Source organism: Lathyrus oleraceus, chromosome 6 (genome assembly GCF_024323335.1).
Source record: "Lathyrus oleraceus cultivar Zhongwan6 chromosome 6, CAAS_Psat_ZW6_1.0, whole genome shotgun sequence".
NCBI classification, from domain to species: Eukaryota; Viridiplantae; Streptophyta; class Magnoliopsida; order Fabales; family Fabaceae; genus Lathyrus; species Lathyrus oleraceus.
The window spans coordinates 266,450,882-266,459,180 of NC_066584.1; the positions used below are offsets into that span (position 1 = coordinate 266,450,882).

The 8,299-nt window shown below is 37.0% G+C and overlaps 1 pseudogene; it reads right to left on the reverse strand.

Moving 5' to 3' along the window:
• The window catches only part of LOC127095098 (uncharacterized), an 11,210-nt pseudogene extending 3,146 nt beyond the window's left edge, over nt 1-8,064 (reverse strand).
• Between the last annotated feature and the right edge of the window lie 235 nt (nt 8,065-8,299).

Sequence of the window (8,299 nt, forward strand, 5' to 3'; positions counted from 1 at the left end):
TAGGCAAATGTTAGATGGTAACTTGGAAAATAATTATAATAGATGAATTTAGAATGAAATGCTAACCCGGTATTAAACGGTATAAAAAACAACTTCTCCGCATCTTTATTGTCCATGAGGATCCGAAGAACATACTCCGTCACGGTATGCGGTCTACTTAAGATTAAACCTAAGTTGACGGTCGCGGGTGCTAAGAATCCGAATGACTCGTCCAAATCATTGGGGCGCATCAATTTGTCATACAAAAACCTAATATAAAAACATCATTAACACCTCTTTTGAAACATAAAGTAAACCGGATTAACATAAAGTAAACATCATTAACATAAGTTGTTTAATTAATAAAACAAAGTAGACCGGATTTACCTAATATATGTATTGACAACGTTGACGCCGATTTCTTCATGACCAAAAACTTGCATGAAGTCTTCATTACCAATCATTTGGTCGTAATCAAAGCCGAAAATCCCTACCTCCATATGTACATTCCGAACACCTCCGGTCGGTATATCGGTCATCTCTAGAAATGTCCTGAGGCACGACCTATACTTGGTGGTAGGTTTTTTCCTAGCTACGGTCTTCTTAGCACCAGAACTTTTTACCCGTGCGGAGGCGTTGCTAACCTCCTTTTTTTGTTGTGCGGAGGCATTGCTAACCTCATTTTCTTTTGATTTGGATTTTGTGGGAGTCTATTTAACATAACCAAGGAAAATATGTAAGTAAAATTTTAAGCATAAATTTTAAACTTTGAATATACACATTAAAGTTAACATAAGTTTTAAGCATACCTCATATCCTACGCATATGAGGTTTGTCGGCCATGCAACAAACGAACCTACTGCTTCGTGCACCGTTGTTGCATCCGAATCATCGCTAGGATATGGTAATGCTGCATTCGGCTCAACTGCAATATCAACTGATACCTTCAAACATCCAGCAGGGAGCTCTCTAGTGTGGAGTAATACTCCGCTAACGTTATGCACTTTTCCCTTGCCAACCATCCGATAGTATGGTGACGACAAATACAGCTGACAATGGGAAATGCCCTAAAACCACTAATAACAAGAAATCGTTAATGTGTATATATGTCAAATACATAATTTAAGCAAATAGTTCAATTTAAGACAATTATATGTAATTACCTCTGGAATGTTCGGCTGAAAGGTACAGTTGATACTGTTTTTGTCCGAAGCATCTCTGTATACCGTTGAGGCGCTAGCCTCTCTTTCTCTCCTCAATGCATCAAGCTCAGCTTGCATGGCTTCCAATCTTGCATGAAGCTCCCGATTACTAGGAGCCTTTCCTTTTTTAACACTGAGGGAGGTCGGAGTGACTCCAAATCCCTTACCCCTCACCCGACCAGAATACTCAGGGACATCTAATGCCCGACTAAGTATGCTCTTAGTATCATCGGGAGATAGAGACTGAGATAGCTCCTCCTGAAAAATCAGATGAATACCGTATACTTGTCAAATATTTGTGTATAAAAATGTTATTCAATTAATGAAAAAATGTTATACTTACACATTTCTGGTATACGTTTAAAACTTCTTCTTGAGGAACTCCAGATTTGCCCACACGGGCTTCCTTCCACAAAACATGTTGAGGAAGAGATGTTTCTGAACTTTCCTCCTTCTGCAGCTACACATTAAGTCATACAATTTGATCAGATAAAACTAATATATGATGAACAAATTTGTTTTCGCAATTTATAAATACTTACCATGGATTGTTCTAAGCGTCCATATCCGACACGTCCTTTTCGGTACGGATATGCGTGACTTGATGCTCTTTCCCGATTTGTAGCACTTATTCTTTGAAAAGTCGGGTCTTGTCTTTTGGATTTGAAAGCTTCCCATTCTTCAGCCGATATCAAACTTTCATATTTTCTAGGAAGCTCCGCATCCACAAAATTACCATCCGCATCCTTAAGGAACTTGGATGATAAAAATGTCCGAAACCCTCTAAGAAGCTTTCTGGCCAATTTCATACAAAACCCTCTTCTTTCTTCTTCGATGTTAAAACATCGCTAAGAAAAACATACAGATTGATAGTTAGTATCGGTAATTGAAAAAACATAATAGATACCGTATAATTAAGGGCCAAATGATTGTACCTTTATCTCACTCCAAATTTTTTCTTTGGACTCTTTCAACTCTTTATTTCTCCAATCATCACATGTAATGGGAATTTCATTCCTTACTAGTGCACCGATGAAACTAGTTAAGGTATGCCCATTAGGTTCTATAAGTTGTCCCTGGTTGTTCCAAGAGACATCTAGTATGATGCCTCGAGATCTTCCTTGGACCACCCTTCGCATTACTGTGATGCCTCTTCGAATTTCTTCTTCCGCGGATACTTTACTAACTTCCTCATGTTGGTCATCAGCCATGTCTAACCTGTAATAAACCAAGGAAACCATCAAATATCAAATATAACTTATAATCAAAGCAATTGAAAACAAAAAAATAAAGAAATCATGCATTATCAGATATAACTTATAATCAAAGCAATTGAAAACAAAAATATAATGAAATCATGCATTATCACATATAACTTATAATCAAAACAAATGAAAAAAAAAATAAAGAAACCATGGATAATTTACCTAAGTCACTAACATCTCTTTCTTTTCTTTGTTGGAATATTAATCACTTGTTTCTTAGCAATGCGTACGGATGAATTGATCCAAATTCCCTCATTATGATCGTTTCTTATATATGACTCATCCGGTATAAGATCCTCAACTTCATCATTTCTATTCAACTCATTCCGTCTAATGCATGACTCATTCTCAACATCAATATCACATTGATCGACACCGCTATCATCAGTCACTTTGTTAGAGAAAAGCACTATAGACCATTTTGTACTCTTCGGGTCATTCACATAGAACACTTGTTTAGCTTGAGATGCTAGAATAAAAGGTTCATCTTTGTACCCCACCCTAGTAAGATCAACTTGCAAAAATCCAGACTTATCCATTCGTATGCCACTACTATTCACCCACTTGCAACCAAAGATGGGAATCTGAAACTTCTCGTAATCAAACACCCAAATGTGCTCAATAACTCCAAAATATGACAAATTTGCATATTTGGGGTTTAAGTCCTTCATACTTGATATATGCATTGCTTCAGCTAGCACGGTGACACCACTATTTTGCATAGTACTCTTATCATCTTGTTCTTTGGTATAAAATGTGTATCCATTAATTGAATATGCGCTATGAGAAAACACATGCAAACTTGGACCATATGCCAAACATCTCAACATTTCTGTTACCGAAGAAGGATCTGAAGAGCGCTTCAAATAAATATGATCCTTCAACCATTGTATGAAACTTTGATTGTGCTCTATAACTATCCAATTTTCATTTCTGTTCGGATTTAACCTTCGGAGTACATCCTTGTGCATTTCAACATATGGCTCAACCTCATTATTATTGTGCAGAACATACAAATGAACTTGATCCCGTTCATCCCTTGATATTGTCACAATTTTATTCCCAATTAATTTTTTACCTTCCATTTTGTCGAAAATCTGAGCTCTGGGGAGTCCAATCGATTGAACGTTAGACAAATATTCAGTACAAAACTCAATAGCTTCTTCAACAATGTATCGTTCAACAATACAACCCTCTGGTCGACTTCGGGATTTCACGTACCCTTTTAATATTTTCATATACCGTTCAGCAGGGTACATCCATCTCATATAAGCTGGTCCACACAACTGTGTCTCTTTCACAAGATGAACAACTAAATGAACCATTATGTCAAAAAAAGACGGAGGAAAATACATTTCAAGCTCACACAAGGTAATTACAATCTCTTTTTGTAGTGTTGGTAAGATCTCGGGATCGATCACCTTACTACAAATTGACCTAAAGAAAAAACACAATTTAGTTATGGCACTTCTTACTTTTTCTGGCAAAATAGAACGTATACCTATCGGTAGAAAATGTTCCATTATAACATGGCAATCATGTGTCTTCAAATTCTTCAACTTGAGGTCTTTCATAGAAACAAGTCTTCTGATATCAGATGAGTATCCTTCTGGAACCTTAACTTCACTCAGAGACTTACACAAATTTTTTTTCTCCTTTCTAGATAAAGTAAAAGCAGCAGGTGGTAGATATGTTCGTCTTCCTTTCTTCACGGGTGCTAATTCAGTTCTCATTCCCATTTTTAACATGTCCTCCCTTGCTTTAAGGCCATCCTTAGACTTGCCTTTTATATTGAGTAATGTACCGATAACACTTTCAAATACGTTTTTTTCAATATGCATAACATCGAGAAAATGTCTCACGTACAAAGACTTCCAATATGGCAATTCAAAAAATATCGACCTTTTCTTCCACCCACCTTTCACAATCTTATGTGCAAAAGGCTTGCCAAACTCAGTACGCACATCTTTCACCTTTTCAAAAACTTGTTCACCTGACAATGCGGGTGGAGCTCTACGATGTTCGGTGTCTCCATTGAATGCTTTTCTCCACCCACGGTAGTGATGTTTAGAATGTAAGAATCTACGATGACCGAGAAACACATTCTTCTGGCAAAGTTCCAATCGAATCGTATCGGTTCCGTCTTCACAAACAGGACACGCACGTTGACCTTTAATGCTATACCCAGATAGATTCCCGTATGCTGGAAAATCATTAATTGTGCCAAACAACATCGCCCTCAAATTGAAACTTTCTTTCCTATATCCATCATAAACCTCCACACCGTTCTCCCACAAAATCTTTAAATCTTCGATCAGAGGTGTCAAGTATACGTCTATGTCATTCCCTGGTTGTTTAGGCCCAGAGATTAACATAGATAACATCATGTACTTACGCTTCATACATAGCCACGGAGGTAGGTTATAAATCATAAGAATCACAGGCCATGTGGTATGTGAGATACTTTGAAGACCATGTGGGTTCATTCCATCAGTAGATAATGCCAATCGAAGGTTTCTTGCTTCTGATCCAAACTCAGGATAATCATTATCAATCTTCGACCACTGTGGTGAATCAGCCGGATGCCGATACATTCCATCAATAATTCTTTCATCTGCATGCCAAGTAAGATGTCTTGCATCGGTTTCACTACGAAACATGCGCCTAAATCTCGGAATTATCGGAAAATACCATAAGACTTTTGCGGGAGATAATCTTTTCTTATATCGATACAAACCGCATTTAGGGCACTCAGTTAACATTGCATATTCGTTACGAAACAAAATGCAATCGTTAGGACAAGCATGTATCTTATCATAGCTCATGCCAATAGAGCACAACATTTTTTTTGCCTCATAGGTTCGATTAGGAAGAACATTATCATCCGGTAGCATTTCTCTCATAAGGGCCAACAACTCTGTGAAACTTTTATCCGACCATCCATTGCCCGCCTTTAAGTTGTACAACTTTAATACCGCAGAAAGTCTTGAGATTTTAGTGCAACCTTTGTACAACGGTTTCTCTGCATCGCTTACCATCCTCTCAAACATTTCAGGACAATCATGAAGATCTTCTTCCAGTGCTTCTACAATGTCTTCAACTCGATCACAATCGTATGTTTCCGTGTCTTTGTCGTATGAAGCATAGGTCGTATTACTTTTTCCACTCGATTCAACATTCTCGTTAATTTTCTCACCATGAAATATCCAACACTGATAACTTTGATCAATTCCATGCCTCAGCAAATGCGATTTCAATCCATGTGCGTCAACCTTACCAATATAACAACAACGCAAGCAAGGACAATGCATTCGTCTGGGGTTTTCAGCGTGTTGAACAGCATACTTAACGAATTCCAAAACCCCACTCTCGTACTCTTTGGTCATTCGATCGGCACAGATCCATGTTTTATCCATGGTTTTCCTACTTATTAAAGTAAACAATTAATCCAGACGAAAATACATAACTAAGGTAGTATCTTTGAATATCCTAACAATTATAAGCTTTAATTCATTTTAAACTTCAAAAACCTATACATAACCAATGTTAATATAAACTTCAATAACGTATCCGATACGCCAATATACCAACTTTAATTACCTCATCACTTTCATTTTTTATATTACAAGAATCAAACTTTTTCTATTACAATATACCTATAACTATACCTATAACTATATTAGAGTTCGTTCAATCATTTTATGGGAGAAATCTTGTTCCTTTAGAATGAAAGTGAGATGAACAACACTTTCACAGTTAAAAAGAAAAAAACTACCTATTCAATCTTCAAGTATAATCACTAAGGAAACATGAAGTTTGAACAATATTGAACATCTAAATCCAAGCCTAGTCATGACAGCCCCAACATGCAATGCATTTCAAAATTCATCATGCATACCAAGCAAGTATAAAGAAAATCAAATTGCATACACATATACATACACAACTCAATATACATACATACACAAACTAACAACTCCCAAATCACCAACTATCATTAAACATTGCATTTGTAACACCAACAACTAACCGATTAGCATAGCATTTTCAACAAACAGTTAACCATAATAAAATTAGAATTAATTCAATTAACATCAACATTCAAAATCAATAAACCAACCATATTCCATAGTAGTTTCAATGAACATTCAAATTGATTTCAAAGCATCATTAACTTTAGCATATCATTGCAACGTCCATCAACACAATAATGATTTCTAACTTCCATACTAACCTCAACTAACATGATCAATGGACTTCTAACTCATGTCACCTCTAATTACTAACAGCTTATTAACTAACATTTTTCATAACACATTTTCCTAACTGTTTTGACTACTAATCTAACTCTCCTAACACAATTAGTCTTCAAAGGGCATATGACTCTCAAGTTTTGAGAGTATCAATGAAGATAGGATGTAGTTCATTGAATATGCCAAACCTAAAGAACTTAAGTCCACAAGTCAAACACACCAGTTCTGTTCATTGAATATGCGCTTTAAAATTTACATGGTACTCATAGAATCACCCTAGCTCAGAAAAAACACACAAACACAAGAAAAACAATAAAAAAGAAAAAGAAGTATCTTGAAACATACCAGTTCTGTTCGCTTGGAATCGATGCCCGGTTTTATATGTGCTTCAACAGTTTCGTCAAACTTTGCCTTGGCGTTGGCCTGAACAATATATAATGATATTAAATGATACAGTAAGCAATGGAACATTGCAGGTAAAACAGGAACAGTGTAAAAAAAATCAAGAATACAGTACACACAAAAAATTTTGGGAATATCGGCACGGTTGAGATTGTTGAGATGAGGAGTGCGGTGGCGGAAACGGTGGAGGTTCGGAGGTGAGAGGCGAGTGCGGCGGTCGCTTGTTTGGGTGACGGCGGAGGGACCCTCGAAGGTGGAAAATAGGGTTTTCGAAAGTTGAAGGAAAATGGGGATGTCGTGTTTTGGGTGTCTGAGAGGTGAGTGAAGAAGAGGGAAAACAAAAAGACTGAGAACGAAAATAGAATCCTGAAATTTTATTTTAATAAGACCTTAGACAGCGCTTTTGTGGAAAGCGCTTTCTAAGGTATGCCTAAGACAGCGCTTTGCAAAAGCGCTTTCTAAACCCCCCCTTAGACAGCGCTTTTGGTTTTAATTTTTTTTTTAATTTAAAGACTTTAGACAGCGCTCTACCAAAAGCGCTGTCTAAAGTCTATATTTATAAGCGCTTTCTAAAAGCGCTGTCTAAGGGGGGGTCTTAGACAGCGCTTTTAGAAAGCGCTGTCTAAGACCCCCCCTTAGACAGCGCTTTTATTATTTTCTTGGAACATTTTCCGTGTTTGTTTTTAATTTTAACCTTAGACAGCGCTTTCTTTTAAAAGCGCTGTCTAAGATGCGCTGTTAAAAGTCATTTTTGGCGTAGTGGTTGTTGTTGTTGTTGTTGTTGTCGTTGTTGTCGTTGTTGTTGTTGTTGTTGTTGTCGTAGTTGTTGTCGTTGTTGTCGTTGTTGTTGTTGTTGTTGTCGTTGTTGTTGTCGTTGTTGTTGTTGTTGTTGTTGTTGATGTCGTTGTTGTCGTTGTTGTTGTTGTTGTTGTCGTTGTCGTTGTCGTTGTTGTTGTTGTTGTTGTTGTTGTTGTCGTTGTTGTTGTCGTTGTTGTTGTCGTTGTTGTTGTTGTTGTTGTTGTTGTCGTTGTTGTCGTTGTTGTCGTTGTCGTTGTTGTTGTTGTTGTCGTTGTTGTTGTTGTTGTTGTTGTTGTTGTTGTTGTTGTCGTTGTTGTTGTTGTTGTTGTTGTTGTCGTTTTTGTTGTCGTTGTTGGTGTTGTCGTTGTTGTTTGTTGTTGTTGTTTGTTGTTTGTTGTTT